This window comes from Mastigoproctus giganteus, chromosome 2 (assembly GCF_048544385.1).
Source record: "Mastigoproctus giganteus isolate SK-2022 chromosome 2, ASM4854438v1, whole genome shotgun sequence".
Classification (NCBI taxonomy): domain Eukaryota; kingdom Metazoa; phylum Arthropoda; class Arachnida; order Uropygi; family Thelyphonidae; genus Mastigoproctus; species Mastigoproctus giganteus.
Window position 1 is genome coordinate 148,713,581 of NC_143576.1, and position 24,601 is coordinate 148,738,181.

The following is a 24,601-nucleotide window of genomic DNA, read 5'->3' on the forward strand; positions in this document are numbered from 1 at the left end:
AAGGTTACTTTCATTTCGTCATAGCGTTTTCGAAATTAAAAAGCTGATTTAAAATTATCTTTTGTAATTTGTATAAAAAAAAAAACTTTAATATCAAGGAAGGTAGAGTCAATCCGAGAGAGTATCCGGGTAGAGTCAATCCTGGGACAGACAAGTTTCGTCCAGGTAGTGGAGTCATTTCAGTAGTGAGTCAACTTGGTGGGGGGGCGAAGCTGGAGCGGCAGTCATGGTAGATCGAGGTTATATTAAGGCTGCATTGTAAAGGCACGATTATTGTGCAGGTTGAAAGTCTTCACGGGGATTGCAGTACGCTGAAGCAAGTAGTGGTCTTGACGCATGGCTGATTAGCTCGTCTCATTGTCTGGTTGAGTGATTCTGAGGTTGTGGCAAGGTTTTCCGGATTGTGAAGAGACCATGAGCAAAATTAGAAAAGGCTGTAGAGGTATGGTGATCTTCCAGGAGATGTTGCTCCTGGTCTCTCGGGATGAAATATATTTGTGTGATGAGAGAAGATCTAAGGTCATCATATAGTAGTAGGCAGTCATGTATCAAGTGGTTCCAGGTCTCCTGGGCACCACAGGTGAAAAGGGAGCTGTCGGAGAGTCCAAGAAGGTTCAGTTTGCTGCGAAAGGCACCATGCCCTGTTAGGAGGTACGTGGTTAGAAGGCCTGGGGAGAATCAGGATGGTGATTTGGTATATACTTTGCATATGTCCGGTATAAATTTGTGGGTAATGGCCCCTTTGGTGGATTCAGACCATCTAGCTTGCCAAGTATGTTGTAAGTAATTAGGAGTCTGCTTTTTTCACTGGAATAGGTGTTAGCAGGATCCGTGGTAAAATCAATGAAGGTGGTAGACTTTCCTCTGCTGAGCTGATACAGTATCCCCCACATGGGCCACCCCAAGGTCCAGGGGCAGTACACCGGCAAGGACCTGTAGAGTGTGCGTGTGGGATGTGCAGCATGCTCTGATTATCATAAGGAGAATTGGCCATTGAATGATGTTCAGCTTTCTTAGTCCTACCACGGAGCAGTCTTTGGTGAACCATATGCCAGAAGCGTAGGTGATGGTCGGTATGAATATGGCTTAATAGAGCAATGCTAGAGTGCGCTTTTTGAGCCCCCAATCTCAGCGGGTCACCCTGGCAACCAATGCAGTGTAGTTTCTTATTTTCCTCTGTAGATAGTTAAGGTGTGGGAGAAATGTTACTTTGCTGTCAATGATAATGCCAAGGAGTTTCAGCTGGGTAACAAGTTTGGTGGTTGTGCCATATTTGAGACGGCTTCTGAGTATCAAGACAGTCCTTCAGTCCTTCACAAGTTAGAAATTTCTAAGGGAAAAACTGTCCAGATACTAATGCAAGGTAAGCTAAGTATGAACAGACATCCTACTGTACAATTGGAAGGTGAGCCAATACGCTATGTCAAGACAACAAAATACTTGGGTGTGCAATTGGAGGAACGGCTGTTCTTTACAGAGCATGTACGATATATCAAAGACAAAACAAGATTGTTGTATGCTAAGATCCGGAGGGTAGTAAGGACAGACTGGGGCATAAAAGGACGCTCTCTAAACATGTTATATCAATGTTTATTTGTCCCAATACTTATTTACGCCTCCGGTGCATGGGTCCATCGAATAGACAAGACCAAGATACAAAAGCATCTTGTACAGGCGCAGAGATTTGCCTTACTTGGGACAACGCGTGCATGCCGTACTGTCTCCGCTGACGCACTCCAGGTTTTGGCAGGAAGAAAACCTGCCTATTTAGAAGTATTATTGAGAGGGCTAGTATACTTCACTAAAAACAATATCAGAAGAACTATATTGGGTGTGGCCTCCTGCCCTGATAAAGAACGAGAATACTCAAGAAATGATGTATGTGAAGAAAAGAAATGAATAAACATCGAGATTGTTGGTCTTTGGCAAGCAAGTTGGGTAAGCAGTGAAAAAGGTAGGCAAACATATGTTTTTGCCTGATGTAAGCACGGTTGATAATAGGTTTAAACCTTGCTACAGTTTGGGTTAACAGCGAGCTTTTTACTAACTGGACATGGCTTGAAATATAAATTGTCACAGCTTGGATTACATCACTCTGGATTATGTGTTTGTGGAGAAGATGAAACTTCAAAACATTTGATGCTTGAATGTAATGTATACCTGGACATACGCAGGAGGTTGGAGATATTTGTAGGAGAGCTACACGAGGATAGTCTGGGGGTCCTGTTCGCAGATTGTAACAATTTTGCTCTGTTTAACAAATTTGTTAATGATATGTTTCACAAAAGAGCCCTGATAGATAGTAGCGACCCACCTCCCCGTGGTAGGGACGGGAACTATGCTGATCAGGATACATAGAACCGGTCCAAATGTATTGCTCCTCAGAATAGGCTAAGTGGTCACAAGTTTTCTGTGTTAAAAAATGAGTTCTAATTTTAATTTTATTAACTAAATTGTTACCTAAGATTCAGATGCCAGGAAAATAAGATCCTAGCCATGGATGTGCTTCGGCACCGGTAATGGTAGGATCCGGTATTTCTAATGTAGTCCTTCAGGAGAATGGATTGGGTTTTCGTGGATGAGATGTTCAGATGATTTTTTCGGACCCACTCTTGCAGGGCAAGTAAGAGCTCTGTTGGCAGATTTTTCAAGTTGAGCCCTGGAGGCCCCTGCCAGGATCAGGGAGAGATCACCAGCGTATGGCAAGGTAGGACATCGCCTAAGTTAGTACTGAGAAGCTCGTCGAGTACCAGAAAAGGGGCACCAGGACAGAGCCCTGAGGGCAACCTCGGTGGACACGAAGTTCCACACTGGAGAAGTGTGGAACTCCGAATTAATAACTTTGCCTCTTGGCAGTATATTTGTTGTTACCTTGAACACGACACCCCAGGGATCAGAGTTACCAACTGTTCATACTAAGTGTCCTAGGACAGTCTTTTACGCTGCCAGACCATTGCGTTGTAGGCGTTTCGAGTCTCTCTGTGTACTCCTGCCGGAGGTATTCAATTTCTGCGGGGGGGGGATCAGGATCGCCTGGCCCGTTGGAATCTACGCCTCTTTTGGCTTACTTCGCGTCTGAGCCCGAAGCTCCCCTGACCACCAAGAGACCGCCCCAGGGATGGGGTTTCTCTGTTTTATTGCTGTATTTGCCCCATCTCCGCGTTACTTTCATTGTAGGTATGCCAGTTCACTGGAAAGGCCAGAGATATAAAAGTGTATGGATATTGTTTGTTTGTTATTTGGTTTTCAGGAGCATTAGCAACTAAGACCATATTGCTCCGTGAAATGCGGTGGTCATTCCCTGACCTTTCCGCATCCTCCGTATTTGGTGGTGACAGTCTCGAACCCCGGTCTAATCAAGAAGCGTGTGCTACGCACTGCTGCTCCTTCCCACCTGGCTACAGAGGCGCCTGTATGGATATTGTATATGTATAGTTATGTGCCGTTGTTCTGGCCATTTAGCCGCTGGACCCCTGCTGACGCCTAACGTTGTCCGCATTCAGCCCCGTGGAAGCAGGCCAGTTATACCAGCATTATAATTATTTACCCTGGCAGGTCCTGCCACCTAATTTCCTGAGATTTCAGTGGCTAGGACCTAAAAAAAATTAATCTTTCGCGTGGGAGGGTAATAGCGCTAGGATTTGAAAGGCCGAAACTATTGGCAAACAGTAATTTGGACGTGTAGGGCAGTCGCTTGTGTGCAGATAGAGTAGGGGAGGGAGACTAAAGACTGGGGGAAGAGACAGAAATATGGAATCAATAGGGAAGGCGACCCCAATAGGTGTCAGTGGGGCATGCCCATGCCCCAACAGAGGGAAAAAAATTGGTGATGGCAAGGATGGAAAGAACAAGAGGACAGTCACCTCCCTCCCCTTCCAGGGAAGTGGAGTTGAAAGAAAGTCAGGAAAGAGTGCCCAGCCCGGGTCGCCAATTGGCGCACTGGCAGCAAATTTTAGGTAGGTTGGTACCACTTGGTTAGTACCACTTTCAGTAGGTACTAACCAAGGCTGACCGTGAGCATCCCACCAGCCGGGCCATTTCGGATATGCTCTGACCCAGACGTCTGGCCATTACAATTTGTCCTTTGTCAAACTCGCTTAAGTCCGCTGCCTTTCCCATCTGAAGAACAACAGTAACCTGAATAATGGAGCTTAGTATCAGGTGGTTTTTAGGCCGTGTCCCGACCCACGCACGTGCCGTAGTTCACCTTCAGTTTCTTCGATTTGCATAACGACTCGCTGGTCATAATGTTTTGGCTCATCGGTGTGTATAGACTTCTTTTAGTCCAGCGACGCCTGATATAATGGTCTGCAGTCGAAGTGCTATTCTATATGGGCATAGGAAACAATATTTTGTGAACTCTTCTTTCTTACCATTTAAATATCAGTTTCTTTGAGGTCACTACAGGTAGTTCATTGACGGGTGTTGTATTTAATTGTTTGGAGTAGTGTTTTCATGGTATATTGTTTCCTTTAGTGGAACGGAGTGTGTAATGGATGAAGGGCTTTAAGACCCCTTTATGCAAGGGAACACCTTTCAAACTTCGCTGTGAGGAGTCGATGAAGAGGGGCTATTCAGGTATAATGTATACTTGTTAGAATTCCCTAAAATTTCTACTGACCAAGAATTGTCGCCAAAACTTGTTTGGTGACACTTTTTGGTTAAGTTGGCATATTGTTATCCTGAGGGATTGGTCTCATCGCTGAATCCAGGTTCATATAAACAGTATTGTGTTTATTCTCCACTGAAAATCCAGTTGCAATTACATTACAAATGTAACAATCGCGATCGTGGTCTCTTGGCTCATTTTATATCATTAGGGATGGCAAAGGCAGAGTTTTTCTTTTTGTTCAACCACCACGTAAATCCATTTGAACAAGCAGTTCAAAGAACGTGTAGTACACATGAGTTATTCTGGTCACCTGAGAACAGCCAAAGTATAACTGGTAAATTTTCCGAATATCTGTTGTGACCTTAAGCTGTTGCGATTTAATTAGAAAAGAGCAGCCCAAATAGCAGAATTTGTTGGGGTGAATTTTAAAATTCATGGCACGACGAGAATGTGCTTTAGTAATTCACTGTATCTTGTCAGAAACAATAATCAAATAAACTGTGAAATAACAAGGATACAGATATATTCAAACAATTACATAAATATGAATATATAAATATTAATAAATAAGTAATTATTTATTTTCAAACCCACACGACACGCAGACAGTAGATAATGATGTAAACGCGGAGATAATCAATAAAAAACAGTCATGAGGCTTAAAATATAAGCAAAATTTGGATTAACAAAACAGAGTAAAGAGAAATTTCTTATACATATACGATTTAAGCGTAAAATGAATATTGTGATTATCCAATAAAGGAAACTGAACAGAGGACTACTAATTAAGTGTTCAGTACGAGAGACAGGCAGTGATATATTAGTTTTATATCGAGAATTCAAGGGGATATAGCGAAAGGTATTTGTTCAAGAAGACATGGAGAATCGATAAAAGTGTTCATGATATTTTAGACAAAAAGACGCATGGAGTTCCTTTTCACTCCAGATGGAAGCAAAGGCGATTTCGAAAGCATAATAATTTAATATGAATTCTCTTAAGGCTGTGAGAAAGATATTCTTGTTGTGGGGACCTAATAATATCACAAAAATCAAAAATGGGAATTATAAGCTGCTTGTAGAGAAGAATTATAACTTTGTCACTCTTGAAAATCGAGAAAGAATTCGTAATTAAGCCAAGACGTTTAGAAGTTTGATATATTACGTGATCAACGTGGCAAGAAGGATGAAGGTCAAATCAGAATAGGACATCTAAGTCCTTGAAGGTATCAGTAATTGCAATTAGAATTTACAATATAATAATTAGTAAAAAGGGGTCTTCCTGCACGATTTGAGCGAAAGCGATATAATTTACATTTTAATTGGTTTAGAAACAAGTTATTTTTATTGAGCCAGAGTAAGAAGGAATCAAAGACAGGATTGGAGTTCATCACTCTCACTAGAAGAACAGATGATAAATTTTAATAGCATTTGTGTAGAGTTGCCACTCAACATTAACAGACTGAAATAAAGTTGAAAGATCATTAATGTAAACAATAAAGAAAAGCGGACACAAAAGGGTGAGACTTGAGGAACACCTTATGAAACGGTAAACGGAGTTGATGAAGTACCATCGTATTATTACGGATAGTTTAAGATTTATAAGTAGTGAAAGAAGGAAATCCAGTAAAGGGGGTTGCAGACCATAAGATGAAAGCTTGAAGAGCATAAGAGCAATGTGAAAAGAGTCAAATACCTGTGAAATATTAAGAAAAAGTGAATACATTTGATTTAATTTACGAAATTAGTTTGTAGGAAATGGGAGAACAAGAAAATTAAATTCATGTTGGTTGGATGAATAGATATGTGCGTATTATAATCACTCTCATTATTTATGTTCGCGTGATCGATCTTATCACAAAAACTAGAAGTGCCGATGAAAAACCGAACAGATTTGGAACCAGAGTCTAAAGATCTATCTGGTTTTGTCCAAAAGTTTTACAAGTTTTATCAACAAAGTTTTCCAAAAATACTTGTTGATCTGCAGAATATGTAGGCTGATCTCATATTTCCCAAATCTTATACGGGACATAAGAATTGACTCAAGAATCTAATGTGTTTGCGGGTGTTCTCCTTCCAATCATGGGGGGGGGGCGACTAATTTCCTTTTAAGGTAATTCTGGATTGAGTTCACCTCAGTTTGTTGATGCTGGATCTCAGCGGACTTCTATCTCTCTAACTATCAGGGAGAATCAGTAATGGTCGGAGTGAGTCAGCTGAGTTTTATAATATTGTTTATCTTATTTTATATCTTAGCTATTCGATTATTCCTCAAAATAATATGCATGTCCTCCTTTTCCGTTTTATACAGGTAATGTCCACAAGTGTTATTTTTAATGATTAAATTAATGCTTTAATCTTTTAAGTTAAAATAGCTATCTATCTATTGGGTTTAGTTCTAAAGAGTGAATAAATTATACACATATAATCTAAAATTTGCCGGAATTATGGATGGGGATTATGAAACCCATTCTAGTGAATGATGCAGGAGTGTACTAAATTCATTATTACACTCAACACAAAGTCAACCATCTAAAACTAAGAGCTGTCTAAATCTAAGATACGATTAATTTGCAGGTAACATATTGTCGCTGAGAGATTAATGTAAAATTTCTAATTTTTTTTGTTACCGGGTATCCATAAAAGAGCTGCAGAAAAATGCTGAAGAAAAAATCTGTAAAAAATAAGCCAAGGAATATACCCTTTTTGGTAGGGATTCTCTACCCAAAGGAAGATAATGAATCGCTAATGAATTATAAGAATTTAATGAATCGTTAACGGCATATAAAGAATCGTTAATGAATCTTAAATAGATTACTAGGGGGCCCCGCCCCTGCTCGCTTTCTTCGTCAATCCCCCGCGGATATGTGACGGAGTAAGTCAAATCTTTCCTACGTGTAAAAAAAAAAAAAAAAAAAAAAAAAAAACACCTGACGAAATGCACTGATCGACATCTAATCAGGAAATGACCCATGTAATTATTTACCTGTGCATTTGTAGTGGCGTGATTGCCTCTCGCACTTGTACCACGTTACCCGCATCCTTCTTCTCTCATTGGCTACCCCACACCTACCACGCAGCATTCTCAAGGTCTAATAAATATCACTTTGTAATTATTTACCTGCGTTTACATAGATCACTTAGGTAAAGGCCTTTTACTTCGGGTTCCAAAATGTACAAGGAATATTGTTGCATTCGATAGAGCAGGACTAAAATATTTACAAACTGTGTCGGGACGATGGGTCCCTTCATCAACTGACATTAATATACAAAAAAAAAAAAAAAAACGTTACAATGGAACATCAAATGATGCCGGACGTGGAGAGTGAAGCACGTGCACGAGGTTAGTGAACGTTATGGAGGCAGTTGTCTTCAACTGATTTTGCCCAGTAACCATTTGTGTTCCTTCTTTGTAACCTTCACCAACGTAGAAGTATGAATGTAAACAGTTTGGTATTTTGTAAATATTAATTTTTTTGTAAATGTTTGTATAGTTTTGTATTATATAATGTTATTATTTTTATAATAATTGCATTATGCTAATATACTAACATTATAACGCACTGATCGAAATCTAATCAGGAAATGACCTATGTAATTATTTACCCGCGCATTTGTAATGACGTAACTTCCCCGTCCTCTTCTCCCATTGGCTCGAATAAATATCACTAGGAGGAAAACTTTTTAATGTATACAGAGATAAGAATATGATGAATTTAAGGGAACTTTTTTTCAAATATTAAGTTTTTTTTTACCCAGGGTTCCATATATTGTCATCACCCAAAACCAAAAAAGGGTCTCAGTCAGAGCTTTCCAGAATTATTAATGGTGCCGTTCAACGTTTTAATTAACATGTTTAGAAGGTATCCACATTTATAAGAAGCTGATTGTCAATTAAATAAATGAAGCGCATCATTTTATAGTATAACTAAATGAAAAATATAAATTTAGCCATTTCGCTCTTCTTTATCACTTTTTAAAATTTTGAGAACTGCATTTTAGTTTGCACCCACGGAACTCGTGTTGTAAATTCCTTTAATTTTCAAGAAATTCAATTTTATGTGTTACTTTATTTCTAGGGTAAACTTATACAAAGGTTTACTTCTTTGTATATTTAACCAGTTTGTGAATCATCTCGAATAAAATGCACAAATGTAGATGCATTCAGTAATGTGCATGCCATTCTGCAGGAGAAGGTTATGAAAGAACGTATTCATAAATAAAAAAATAAGCGCTGCTTAGTGAAACGTGTTTCCATAGTCTAGTTGTAATTTAAAATTTAATTACCAATGCTCTCTCTTTCTACCTGTCCTTTAATACTCGCTCCTGTCGTGTAATTAAAGTAAGGAGAACGAAATTCCAGCGTATGCATATTTTAATCCCAAAAGGACACTTTTGCCCACCCTTCTGCAAAACCGAAGTAATTATTACAGTTGTTAAAATTGCTTTCTCTAGTTCAGACAATAACAGTAAACAGCTCAAAAATGAATTGTTCAGTTTTTCTGCAGTGAACAAATACGAAACAATGAAAGTTCTACTTACTTTTCATTACTTTTATAAATGTTCATTTTGGGCTCTAAAAAAATTAATTCGGAGACTGATAGTCACTGGTGCATTAAACGCGCAGATGCTCGCTGCACTCTCTCTCTAAGCAACAGGAAAAAGTAGAAAAATAGAAACATCCGATGATGTTTTTCTCAAACAGTAGTTCTACTTTTCGTTTTGTTAAGATCGTTGGAAACAACTTCCTAACTTTTGTTTCAACTAACACTATACATATGACAATAAGGTAAATTAATATATATAAGTTTCTATAAAAAAACAAAGCTGAATAAAACAATTGTTTTTGCTTTTATAGATTCTTACACCCTTAAAAGCGATTTTCAAACTTACACTCTTAAACGCAAAGCACTTTTAAGACTTTTAAAAATTTCGTTTAGTTAAAGATAACAAAAATCACCTATTTAGATATTTCTACAATATAAATTGCTTAAGTAATTCTCTTATTCACAGTCTGCTGGGAACTGTAACTCGTCGACCAACTCTCGTAGATTTGGAAAAAATAATAATAATATCTGTTAAGCTCTGGATTCCACGAAATTATTCAGCATTCAGAAGAAGGGGCCTTGCTTTATAAAACTATTACTATCAGCACTACTGACAACGGAATTCTTATAATCGATCTCAGTAGTATTTCCTTGTTAAAAACATTGTTTTTCGTTTTATTTACCCCTTATGTAAATGAATCTTAACTATAGACATTCTCTATATGATTCTATCCTTCAGATCATCAAATATTGCTTTCAAAATTCTCTTTTTTGTTACTGTATCTTTCGCTGAATCCATTTTACTAAAATGCAAGTGAAGAAGTATGTATTTGTTAGGTCATCATATCTGTAATACATTTTTCTTTTCAGCTTTATTGTACCTATTCGATAGGCAGAATATTACTTAGTATTGCTTTCGTATGTTTTGCATTCTAAATAAGTACTAAGTACAGATCGGGTACTTGGCCTTCCCACCATAGTTTTTACATAAAATGTCTCTTTTTTTAGGATTTTTGTTCTAAAATACCATTCAAGAAAATTAGATTTTTCTGTGCACTTTAGGTGGATGAAGACTGTCAACTACTCCTTGTTGTATAAATGTAAGCGTCACCTCACTTGTTTCATATAAAAATCCTCAGTGCTTTTACGACGAATTCTGTTTTGTCATATTGACAGGATTGTCGGAGTCACATCTCAACGAATGGCTGTTTAAGCTAGGCGAAGCCATCCATGACAAGTATCTACTTTATACGAGATGTCAGAATAATTTCAGAGAAGCAAATCATATCTGTTTAAACCCAAAAAATAAAAACACTGTGACACGCCATACATATATTTCATACTGCGTTTCTTTAAGGAAGTATGAAGATGTTACTCTACTGAGGAAAATCCGGCAATACTCATAAAATAACTGGGATTTTTATTTTTAGAAACAAACACTGACAAGCAAGTTCAATTGAATCGGGCCATTTATCAAGAATTCCCATTGAACGAGTTCAACCTAATTTCAGAATGATTCGGAGGTACAGAAAAAATAACATCCCAATTTTCAAAAAGCAGCTTTTTTATCTTTCTTCATCTACTGTCATAACACGTCCCGGATCAAATGACCTCACAAAAACGAGACAAATATTCCCACTTCGGAATTTTGCGACACGTACTATTGAATGTTTTCAAACTGTAACGAAGTAGATACATTTCTTTTTAAAATCGTGGCAAGGAACATTCTTTTGGCCAAAGTTATCTTGCGAAACAAAAATGGCTCTTTCTAAATTTTCCTGAATTGGTTCATTTTTGAAACTTTCATTTAATTCTGATACTGTGCTCACTTGAAATACTATGTTTGGCTGCGAAACTTTAAAACACCTTCCTGTTTTCAGGGAGAAATCTATAAACCATTTGAAAGCTAAAGAAAAATAATTTTATTAATTGTTTCAGAGGAACAAGTTGCTTGTTTAGGATATTTGCTTTCACAAGCAACTGCTCTGCATGCACTGAACTTTTAATTGTTTCGAAAAACTTATTTCTTAAGCTAATGTCATTTTAAAATGTCGCAAATCGATTTGGTTCTTTACTGGGAACGTTTCCAGAGAATGATGCAGGTCATGCGATAAAATTAAATTCTTAATTAAAACAATTAACCAGTTACTGTCTATATTATAGTAGAGCTGAGTATTCATTATTATTATTAATGAATTAGTCTTAATAAAAATAAAACTGATTTAAATAAAAAAAATCAGAGGTGGGTTAAATGGAAATGGAATGTTTTCTTAATTTCTTTTAAATTTTTTTTCTAAATTAATCATACATCTGCTTACGTGTCTTCTAGCACTTTGCTAAATATTCTGTCCGATCTCGATGATTCATCTCTTTATATTCTGAAAATTATTGCCACTATCTGTCTTTAGGGCGCTATATGTCTTCAGCAACTTAGGGCACATTGTGAAAGTGTGTGAATTTTGTACGAGTGTTTGTTCATGGGCCGATTTGTATGTTTTTTGTACTGAAACCCAGAATAATTCATGTGGAAAACCCTACTCTATCTGTCTAATATCAATATGTTCAAATATATCGGATCTTTAATAAGACGACTGCTCGTTTTAAATATAACAATACTTGAGGTTATATATGCGTTAAGCGCCAGAGCATCTAAAGGAACAGTATATTGAATCTGTAGATCTTTGTGTTCTTCTATCGGTTTGTTGTTTTGATGGACGAAAAACCTGAGTTTCCGGGAGAAAATCCATGCAACCCTCGCCTGAGACTGACTATTTTAACTATTTTAGTCACGTTGTGAAGAAAGTCCATCCACAAAAATTATTCTCGTAATTGACTGGATTCGAACCTTTCTAATGAGCTTATTTTAACTTGGCTGAGTTATTCAGCTTCACACGAGGCTTGCATGTTCTAACTCTACTGGAAACTTAGTTTTTCGTCCAATAAGCAGCAAACTCCGAAAAATACATCTTCTTACAGAAACAATATACTGATGCCTCATAGCCTTAGCTGTTTTACACTTAACACACATCTAACATAATCAAGATATTAAGCACTTCATAATCAATGAAACTTTCTCGTATAACCTTCACAACCTCATCGTGTGGAAGAATGGAACATCGTTCAGTAACGTGATGTTAAAACTCAATCCTCGCAAAAAAACACAGTGGTTATTACAACCGCTGTTCTTCAACATTCTGTGGAGGCCTTGTTCGAGTTCCATCAATGTGGGATGAACTTTTATCAGCCGTTTCTGCATCGCAGACAAGTTAGTCGAACTCAACGACAGTTGCATAACCCCTACGTAACTCAGTTTTTCATGTACTAAAACGAGTAAGAGTAAACTGTTTCCATAGATATATATATACAATTGCGCGTAAGGATATACTAGGACCTTATTATCTGTTGAAAATGTGTTTTTCTGTTACAGTCAGTTTTTATGGTGCCCTTTGATTGAAACTCTGTAAATAATGGTCCTTAGAAATCCAGGAAAGACCAAAGTTGAGGTGTATGGAGCTGTATTTTGATCTCCGCAAAACGACCGCACATGTTGCCATCGGAATTTGGAAAATCCGCTGTAAACAGCACAGCACATGCATATGGAAAAACAAGTTCTTTGGTTACACTCCACTTACTCTAATTTGTACTCCACGCTTTACGATATTCATCTCTAGCATGCACATTAACTAAAACCGTATAGCCCAGTTCAAGTTGATGCTGGTTCGGTTTCATCATATTTCCACGTTTCATTTGAATAATCTTCATTATTTAAGCAACCGATGCATTTTTAAAATAGTTAAAAATGTGACTTTGATTCGCGTATCTCTTCGAACTACCACTATGAGCTAAATTATCGTATATCGATAATACGTCATAAATAACGGTAAAAATGAAACAGCATATATCAGCAGTGCTTATGATCTATTACTAGAAATAAAATAAAAATTAAATTGACGAATAATCGTATTCTATCTCTGCAATCTAGAAAAAAAATATTTTTGGACTACATAGTTAAAGATTCATTTAATTCATTTAGATTCATTCAGATGGATAAATCTGTTGACATTTTACCATAACTTTTTATCTAAGTCAATACATCAGGTTATTGTTTAAAAACCAATGTTGAAATTCAAAATTAAAGAAAAATTATGATATGGTACCCATTCCTATACTGCCTTTTATTTACTTGCTCTACTTTAACAGAAACGTGGGGCATTGCGATCGATCTTCCAGTCTCAACTGTATCCACTGCATCTTGAAAGAAGAACATTATTCACAATGTTGTTCCTACGACTTAACTCTTGGCTCTGTCTCTGAGAGGCCTCTTGGCAGATTAAGCCTGTAAATACTAAAAGAAGATTCCTTCAATCTAGCCAAACGCAACTCAGAAGGTCGGATTGTTCTCATGGAAATTCCTTGGTAGCTCTTTGTTGACTGAATGATAGATGCTTTTGCTGAAAAAAAGTTTCGAGAGCACAGCGGAGAAAACAGTATACATGGTGCATTTTTTTCTCAACAAAACAGTACATTAACTTTTTTAAATTGGAGGATAATTTGCTTACTCTTTTACAACAATTTAAGACAAGGAAACACCAAGGATTGGAGAAAATAAGATATTTAAAAGTGGAATGAGAAGTATATTATGAAATATGCTTTTATAACTTGGAAAACATGTAAAAACATAGATAATTTTCATTAAACTACTCACAGACAAAGAAGTGATGTTTCATAGATGTGTCGGCTAACAGAAATCTAAAAGAAAGATTCGTGGATCTGTCTAATAATTCAAATATTGAAGGAATGAAACCATGCACTGATAACGACATTAGAATGAGACAAAACCTGTTTGTTAATGGATTTGGATTTAAAAAATCTCTTTAAAACTATAGGTTTACAGCTTGACAAAACTCTGCGCTGTTTTTAATGCAAAAATTAACAAATCAAGGAGGCATTCTCTGTAATTTTACTTCTAGAGGATAGGCTGCTAAAAAAACTTGGTCGAGGGGTTGATCTTTCCTGGTACATGTAGAAAGGTGAACGAGAATGTCAGTCTAGCATTCTATGATCAAAATGAGTCTGGAGTTCTTCAAAAGAGGCAAGGATCTTTTTTTTCCGGAAGGGTCTGAAAGCCCTTCCGGGGAAAAAACTGACTTTACAACACTATTTACTGACGGAAAACACTGATCATCCGAAGCATGAATTAAGTTGATGCTAACGTAAAATGAATGCAATCAAAATGCCACTCATTTCGCATGATGCGATTTCGCTATGCTGTCAATTACGACCCATGAGATTTGTCATCCAGCGAAACTTCATAATTTGTGGTTCAAGAAAAAAAAAGTTAATTCGTTTGGAAGTGAGCGTAAACGAGTGGATTGAGAGGGAGAACAATATTTCTGCAGCTCTTAATGAGAAAGAATAGTCGCCTCGTACTGGTGGTAGCAGTTTGTTATTTGTCATAGAAAAAGGTTTCAAAATTAGAGTTTGACAACTTTTGAATCGCCTTATATTCGACCCCTTTCAGCATTACATAAATATGTTATTTTATATAGTTAAACTCACATTTTTTTCTAGACAGGATATTGCAATATCTAAAAGTAGAGTTTTATGCACACATAAACGTATGTGGACACTAAATTTTACCCAAAATTATACTTTTATGAATTTCATGAAATTAATTTATCTAAATACAATTCTCATATTTGTCCAGAATTTAAAAACCAGCACTATTTGTTTCTCCATGCAGCTTAGCGTGACCTTTTTTAATCTAGAGAGAAAGGATTAATTAATTAATATTTACTGCAACTCAAGCAGTTTTAATTGATAGAAAATAATGGAATCATACAGACTACTACACTGGTTTTTAATGAGATAACTGAATTTATAAAAAAAAAAAAACATATATATGAACTGCAAATATAATTCTCTGAGCTGCTCCAATATGGAAGAGCTGGGTAAAATCGTAGATAAGCACCTTGGTAGTTCAGGGTAAGATTACAATTACTATACAGCAATACCTCGCTTAGCACGGCTTCAAACAGCACTGGTTTCACTATAACACGGTTTTCAATTAAGTTTAAGTCTGCGACAAGGCCTTTGGTATCATAATAGTCATAAAGTTTGACTTATGACTATAATGTTCCATCGCCCTGAAAGCTACTGTTTGTTTTTATTTTTGTACCTTAACTTATAATAAATTTATTAGTTTTCAGAAGAAGCAATAAACTTTGTATCTAGGCTGTTACTGTAAATTTTCGACTTAAACTTAGTCATATACTCCACATATATTCTGCATTGTCGTAGCCTGGGTATGCGTACATATATGCTGCGATGCCAACTCTATTGTCTCACATGCATCAATAGCTCTCCTCAGGCAGTCAGCGACAACAGTGTTCAGTGTTCCATCCTGACGGAACATGATAATAGCTTTTCAAACTTTTTTATTTCACAATTTATTTTTTACTCCTTTAAATACGAAACAGTGAGTCAAAAAAGGAAAGTAATGAAACCGGTGGAGCTACTAAACGTAAATGGCTTACATTAGAAAAAAAAAACTTGATATTATCAAGTGCCATGAAGATGGTGCATTGTCTGCTAAAATCGCGCGTGAAAATGGAATGAATGAAGCATCATTTAGAACGATTATTCGAAAGAAGGATCAGTATAAAGAGCAGGTAATTTCTACAGCATCTTACATGACGAAAGTGATAACTAAGCAAAGAAGTTTGCTATTGATTAATATGGAACGTTTTTTATTGATATGAATAGAAGATTGTATCAAAAGAGAATTCCTTTGAATCAAAACATTATTCAAGCGAAAGCCATGAGTCTTTATAACACCCTGAAGGAAAAAGGAGAAAATGAAGAGGAGGAGACTAAAGAAATATTTAAAGCCAGTCGTTGTTGGTTTTTTCCGATTTAAAAACCGTGTTGGGCTTCACAATGTTCGTATCTCAGGTGAACGTGCAAGTGCAAACAAAAACGCTGCTGCAAGATTTCCCAGTGAATTGAAAGATATAATTGAGGAAGGTGGCTACAAGGACGAACAAATTTTTAACGTCGACAAAACTGGACTGTTCTAGAAAAAAATGCCCTCAGGAACTTTTTTTTAGCTGAAAATGAAAAGGCCCAATCTGGACATAAAGCATCAAAAGATCGTTTAACACTTTTCTTGGGTGGAAATTCATCTGGGGATTTTAAATTGAAGCCTCTACTCGTGTTCAGAGCAGAAAACCCAAGAGCTCTAAATGGTTGCGTAAAAAGCACATTGCCCGTAATTTTTCGATCCATAAGAAAGCATGGATTACAAGAGAATTGTTTACAGAATGGTTCATAAATTATTCTTGTCCGACGGTTGAACGTTACTGCAAAGATGAAGGGATGGAATTCAAAATTTTGTTGCTTTTAGACAATGCACCAGGCTATCCACCTGGAATTTCTGATCTCAATGAAAATATAAAAATATGCTGTCTTCCACCTAACACAATGTATCTCTTACAACCCATGGAATAAGGTGTAATTGCTACATTCAAGGAATATTATCTGTGGTGAACTTTTTCCCAAGCGATTCAAGCTTCAACAGGAGTGGGATCATTATCTTTACAAACGTTTTGGAAAAATTATAACATCAGGAATGCGATCGAAAATATATCTGCATCTTGGCTAGAAATCACTGCCAACAACATGCGTTCTGTTTGGCAGCATGTTTTGCCCCATTTGGCAAATGATTTCACTGGTTTTGAATCGCAAGTTCAGACATTGTGAAGATCGGAAAAGACTTGGGGTTCGAAACTTTGGACACTGCCAATGTACATGACTGAACTGACTCACATACAAATGACTTAGATGATGCAACTCTCATTGAAACTGATGAGCAGACTGCATATGAAGAAGAGGAAAACAGTTCTGAAGTGGCATCAAAAGAATTTTCAAAAGAATTGGAAGAAGTTTTTCGGGGAGTTGACATGGCCTGCGAGTTGTTGTTGTTTGTTATTTGGTTTTTGGCCATACTGCTCCAGGGATATGCGGTGGTCATTCCCTGAGCTTTTGCATACTCCGTATTTGGTGGTCACGGGCTCGAACCCCGGTCTAATCAAGAAACGTGTGCTACGCACTGCTGCTCCTGCCCACCTGGCTACGGAGGAGCCATGGCCTGCGAGGCGATTATGAATAGAGATCAGAATGTTGAACGTATCATCAAGATATGCCAAATTTTGCAAGATGGGATTTGATGCTACAAAGACCTGTACACCGAGAAAAAGAAGAGAAGACTTCACCAGACTTCATTATTGAAATACCTAAATAAACAATAAAACTTTTCTCATCTCATGATGTTGCCTTTTCATTAATAAAATTTTTGCAATATTCTTTTATTTCAAATCCTTTTAATTGGTTATCAAGCGCAAATTGTTTATAGATTTATTAATTTGTTTATAGACTGTTTCTCTGGTACGCATTCAAATAAAACCCATTATAATTATACCCCAATCAGCAAGGTTTCACATAACACGATACAGTTTCGGTACTAATTATCGGTGCTATGCGGGGTATTACTGTACATGTCTGTTAGTATGTTTGGACTATTGATACTGGGAGTGTCCCTGTGAAGTTCGCTTCTCTGTGAAACAGCAGAGCTTTCCTGAGAAATTCGCAACACATTGTTATAATCTTTGGTGTGCCCACATATGTAATACTGTATTCTAGAATGTTACATGCTTCTCTCTTACATTTATAAATCGTTATGAGACAGAGAAACAGATTATAGCGTTAATAACCAACTTACAGGAGCTATTTGACCAGCTTTGAGGAGATAAAGATTATCTTGGGAATAGATCCATAACATTAAATATTCGGTTGAGAACTGCGCACATGTTATATCACAGTGGGAAATAGAAGTTTTATGCCAAAAAACCTTCTTCCTTCACCTGGTATACCAAAAAGACAATAATCTGGCGGAATAACCTGGCTAAAAGTTTTCAAAATGAATCAACTTCATAACGTCACGGAAAAATTTAACTAGTTTTCTGAAATTATGGTTGGCAAATGTTTTAATTGCGAATCAATCAATGGATGGCATTACGCTTAAGTTTTGTCTTCATGACATCTTTGACTGTACGATGAAGAATAATATACTCATTAATATGAACAATACAAACGTAGGTAAACGTTTTTCCTAGTACGCCCGAAGAGTTTGTTCGAAGCTACTTTACGGGAAATTCATACTGATTAGTTATCAAGGTAAGAGCAAGAGAAATCTATTTCACAACGTGCTGCATCTCTCTGCTTATTATATTGCAGGCTGCTCTGCAAGCTTTATACTAGGATGAATTTAGTATCCTCATATGCATATTCTCGATAGACAGTGGTGATTGCACTTTAATAGCACTTTTATTCCCCATCCTGAACCACGTAGTTGTTATGTGATCACCATCTGGACTAATTCAGTGTTAAATACGCTAAAGTTAAATTTCGTATTTGAAAAATCGCATTAAATATTACTGGTAGATTTACATGCTATGTAAGGGATTTTAGTGCACTCCCTATATCTCAGGAGATAATTTCATAATCGTCATTCATTTATAGAGTATTCAAATAGCAAATTAAAGGTGTAGTTCTGCTTTTGAAATAAATTTAAATCAAACTACGCATAAACTGCCAGTCAAGACTCTTCGTGTCTATTGCCAAATCAATATTCTTAAAACTGAATCCGGGTATAGTAATTTAGTCAGCACAACGGAGATATTTGCTGTTTTAATTAGGCAACTGCATTTGAATATGTGTTGATTAGACATCATGGCACCTTATTAGCACCAGTAGCTTTCCATGAAGTACTATTCAGAAAGATGGAGCAGTTACTCTTGAGAAATTAGTACGAAAGCTTTTAATTCCCTAATTAGTGCGGAACAATTTGTGACCTGTTGTTTTATCTCAGTAGGGAGCAAGTATTAGATTGTACTGTATTTCTTGACTATACGGTCTCTCTTGTTGGCAACAGCTTGTTTGGATTCCGTTCTTCATAAAATAATTGAATCTATAAGTTCTTCTATCCTTGGTGGTATGGAAGGAGTTCACTCTCATTTGGAAAGGTAAGGGTTTAAATTACCTTCAAAGACTGAAGGAATCCTTAAAGGCTTCTAAATTATACAGGGCATTTTAGCCTCGCAACATGCATAGACTGAAGTTTGTCATAGCAGGATTATATGAGAACCACCTCTTCTACCAATGTGTATTATGTATATAAACTGCATCTATTCTCTAGTCAGTTTGCCTATTTTCTAGACGAAAACCCATTTTAATGGAGAAAAACCTCCTTATCCTGAGATGAAGAACTCTGGCACGAAGTGAAAAAGTCCACAAAAATTCCGTGAAATGTTCTGCAAACAGCGATCAAAACAATTTTATGAGAGCTCTCGTGGTAGCACAGTGCATATAAGCACCGTCCTCCTTATAGCGGTGACAAAGGGCCAGGTTCCAATCCTGTTAAAGACGTGAGGAATTTTTATGGACTTTTTTCACAAGCTGAGTTAGACTCACTTAGTCGATCTCAAGCGAAGACTGTATGGTTTATCCTGGAAAAACTTGTTTTTAGTCCAGCAAACAGGCAATCGACCATACAGCACGCGCAATTTACAGACATATTAAATACGACGCAATATGGTCTATGTCACTGATGCGCCTAAAACCCTACAATAAAACCTTTATGAGAAGCGTGTGAAAAGCTAGTCTACAAATGGGATAAGTGGTTTAACTGTGTCGGAGTTTTGTTTTTTTTTTTTTTTTGAAAATAAAGTTCTAGCAATTTATAAAAAAAATAATTTTTATTCTTTCAAGTGGCTTCTGCGAAAGAGCAAATATTGCCCCTTCCACACTGAAGAAACAACTAGCTGACCAACTCTGAAGTTGAGCTATGGTCCAGCCGAGAGCCTCAAAGATATCTCTGGGCTAGATTTCACAAAATGAAACGCATAATGGATTTAGTCACAGATTAAACAATTTTGGAAGCCATTGCTTCGAAGCAATTTAGAGTGTGAGAACTTCCTTCTCCAATGTAGTTTACTTAATTTCTATGATGCTTGACAAAGAAAACTGTCATTTGCTAGATTGAGCAGAAGTCAGCATCTGTTTGATATTGGATACTCTAGCATATGGTTGATATTGAATTCCTCAGAATATGGTTGATATTGGATTCCTCATCAATTGATGAAAATGAATTAGACCGAATTTCTCAGACCAATGAACTGAATGAATAATGCTAGTACTCAGGGATGAATAACTCTAAGTTGAGTAGTTCTTGGTGAGTGTGAAAATTTGGATATTGACGATAAGAGTGTTAACACGACGCGCAGAATGATAATGAATAGATTAACTTGGGAAACTATAATTGCTACTCATTTACTTGATTAACCTCCTGTATGGTTGAGAGAATGAGCTAGAATGAAAAGGGAAATCGAACACCAATTTGATAAGAAGGGTATTAGTTGGACTAATAACAGGTAACGGCCTGATAATTAACACAACCATGATTTATGCTTTGTGACAAATTGGAGACTGGGAGTAAGATTGAAGACAGTGTGTTACTCTCCATAATCTTCACAAACGGGTGCAGGAACCTTAAGGTGAGGTGTTACTAAAGCACTAGTTAATGTAGTAAGAGCTATGATCAATAATAGAGATAAAATTTGAGGAATGACTTCGTGGGAATATCAGTTATTTGGTCGGAGAAACTCTCCATATGCAGGCTATTTCACGCATAGTTAGGGTATTATTAGCTGTTGGATGGAATGATTTCTAGCGGAGTAAATTATGATTAGAATTTACATTAGTTTGTATGTATACGGTTGTATGTATGCAAAAGTTAAATAAAGGTTGACGCAATTAACAATATTATTCCTGTGGAATTATTACAGAAACTGATAAGCCAATTGTACAAAAGTGGTAACTCACAAATTAGCAAAAGGGAGAAACAAATAAAATATGATTTTTTTGCAAATCCACCAACTCTTTATTTATCAATTGATTCATAGGAAAACACTTCGCATTTAAAGTTGAAATATCGCAACTAAATTAAACAAAACATTTTTATCTTTTTTAGATTTTTAAAATATATGCATGACATCTATTCTACAACACACTGTATAAATAAAGTGTGTTGTAGAATGCTACACGCTGTATTTATATAACACACTTTTCTCACTTGTCACGTGACAAATTATAGTTTAATGGTTTAAAATCAGAGTTCTAAAAAAAATATTTCTAACCCTGTACAATATACCCAGATAAACTGTTATGGCAAAGTTTTTGAATTCTGTCTTCGAATTAGAATGAAATGCCTCCAATCACAAATTAATGAAAAGTGTATAATAAATCATTATAATAATCTCTAATAATTTATAAGCTTTAGGGAAATTAAGATATCCGTTTTTAATTAAATACTATGATATTAAATGAAGCCAATTTTTACCTCTTTAATTGAAGGACACCCTGCAACACGCTACCTCAATATACAGGCACATAAACACAAATCATTATAAAAAGGAGAAAGAAAAACAGGCGACTCAGGATAATATACTTAGTCTCTTCTTCCATAGCGTTAGCAAAGAGCGAAAGCCAAATGGTTACCTTAAAGTATCTGCTTTTTTCTCTCTGTTTTAGTCATATTCCTCTGAAGTACTGGTTGCATTAGATTTCCTATTGAATCACAGTATCTCCAGAAGCAAGTTAATTGCAGTAGCTTGAAGGTCCGTCAATTAACGAGTCAAATTACAAATGAAAATTTGCCTGAATCATTACTTCGATATTTCTTCACCGAGTATGATATTTCTGAGATAATAAGGGCTTTGGAGGCTTCTCCATCGATATTTCTACTGTGGGTGTCCTGGAACCTATACATCTAAGTTGGTAGTAATTTTGGTTGATGTTGGATTCCTCACCAACTGATGAAAAGGAATTAGACCAAATTTCTCAGACCAATAAACTGAATGAATAATGTTAGTACCCAGAGATGAATAGCTGCAAGTTGAGTAGTTCTTGATGAGTGTTAAAATTTGGATATCGACAATAAGAATGTTAACATGACGCGCAAAGATGTGCCAAGTTCTAATTCTGATCTAATAATCTTATACTAAATGAGCTAGAGTTCCGGAATATTATTCTGTTAAATTGTTCGAAGTAATGGAAATAATAGTATCTATAAGCCGATGCCCGACCAGGCTTGCATATAGTGGTAATCAGTATCATCAGCTTCGCAAGGAAATTTTCAATGCATGTTATTTGGTGTTTTGTTATCAAGAGAAATTTAGGCTTATAGTGAACCTATTTGGATCTAATTGTGGATCTATTTGTGCTTGTAACGAACTGTGGATCTATTTGGGCTTGTAGTGAACTGTTGATATATTTGGGACAGCTGTGCGAGTAAGTCGTGTATCTCACTTCGTGGGATTTTCTGAGCTACCAGAGTGGATTTTTCTATTTTATAAACAAAACTCCCCACAGCCAGTCTGCATGTAGATGGTCTCTGTGTTAAATGGTGATCGTACCTAATTATATAAAATTTTTAAGCAGCAGCCTATGTAGATGCTACCTAGGAGATCAGGACAGAACAGAATATATATCAACAGTTTTGGTGAAAGCAGGCAGGATGAGATATTGTTCTGTTCTTCTTTTGGTGTTTACTTACACTTTGAGCCACTCTGCAATTCCTTAAAATCTCTTAAAGTAATTTTGAAATACCAAGTACTTCCTCATTGGAGATATTGCAGAAAGCCGTATCTAATTTATCCACTCTTTCAGATTATAAACCTACTTGTTAAGAACTCAGAGAACTTGTTAAGAAACCACTTATTAATAAGATTTCCTGATAATGAATACACAATAGATATTTTAGTGAAAAAATGAAATTTCACCTTATGCATTGACTCTTCCTTCAATTCTTTACTTGTTTCAAATAATTAATCAGTGTTCGTACTTTAATTATTTTTTTTTCCATTTTGGCATGTTATAATGAGCTGGAAAGAGAAAGTAATCGTGATTTCTAACTATGTAGCTTCAATTGTTCTAATTCTTCAATTCGAATAAAAATAGAAAAATCTTACAACTTGATCAAACAAATTTAGGTAGTTCTACTTATTATATAACTATCCAGAAGGTGTTTTTCGAAAAACAAAACAAAAATACCTGTTTACAAATTCAAAGGAATAGCGTAAGGGATTAAGGAATTGAAACAGTAAAGAAAAACAATTATTGATTATATTTAAGGGTTCATTTTATTTTCTGTTTATATGATTATAAACTGTACAGTTTTAAACCTGGAATTTTTCAAAAATGCTTAATCCATCTTCTGTTCTTTAGTTTTTTGCGGTCAAATTATTTTGAATTGGAGAATTTATTAATGTAAGAGATTAAGAACCATTTATCATATGTCTGAAATTCTACCGTTATCTGGTTCACCATGATTAACACGCATATTCGATTTTCGCTCGGCCTTTCTACAAATTAATGTTCAGCGAAAGCGATTGCTTTAGTAACATTATTCAGAGGAAATTCAGAACATGATGTTCGTACTAAATTTACTCCGCATCCTTTCTGGATCTGTCCTAACATATATCCACTATCGAGAGTTTCGCATATTTTTGGTTTCCCTACTGTTTGAAAATAAAATACATTTCTAATTGAAAACTAATCCAAAATTATTGGATCTAGATATCATCGAAAGTTATTTGAAAATAAAGTGTTATGAATACAACTTTACGCAATTTTTTTTAGAACTTGTTCCTTTAGTAACATGACGCGACGGTATATCTAATTATGTGGAATTCATGCGCTTTATCTTGCGTAGAGGACCACGCAGGTATAGATGAAGAAGATGTAGGAGATATAGATAATGAAGGAGTGTGGAAAGTACCACGAAGTGGTGCATTCTCTATGTTTTAAGGAAACTAACTGAGATGCTGTATCTACAATAATATCATCTCACATGCATCAGGACAAAGGATATATATATATGCTCCTCGACTCTGCCTTAAAACAGGGGTATATGGTTTTATTTATTAACCACTTTTCTTAAGGTTGATACGTCTTTCACGAAAGCTTCTTCATAAAGTCTCAGTTTGAGAACTTATTGGTATTTAAAAGAGACGTGTTTATAAAATTTAATTAATGGCTTTCCCACCAAATGTGGAATGCACGATATGAATTTGTTACGTGGCCTGGTGTTTATGCTCTAATTCTTTTAATAAATGTTTCCTCTGATCAATGCGCGATTTTGGCAGTCTCCATACTGTAGGCTGAGTACAAGGAACTTTGTGGATAGTGATAGGTTGGAGTTAACTTTTCAAATGGTATTTGCATCTAATGAACCGACAACCAGATATTGGCAATTGTTGCCAAAATAGCCTGCGTATTTTATTTTGGCAATCTTCATGATTTTTTCGCTTATCTGCAAGGGGGGGGG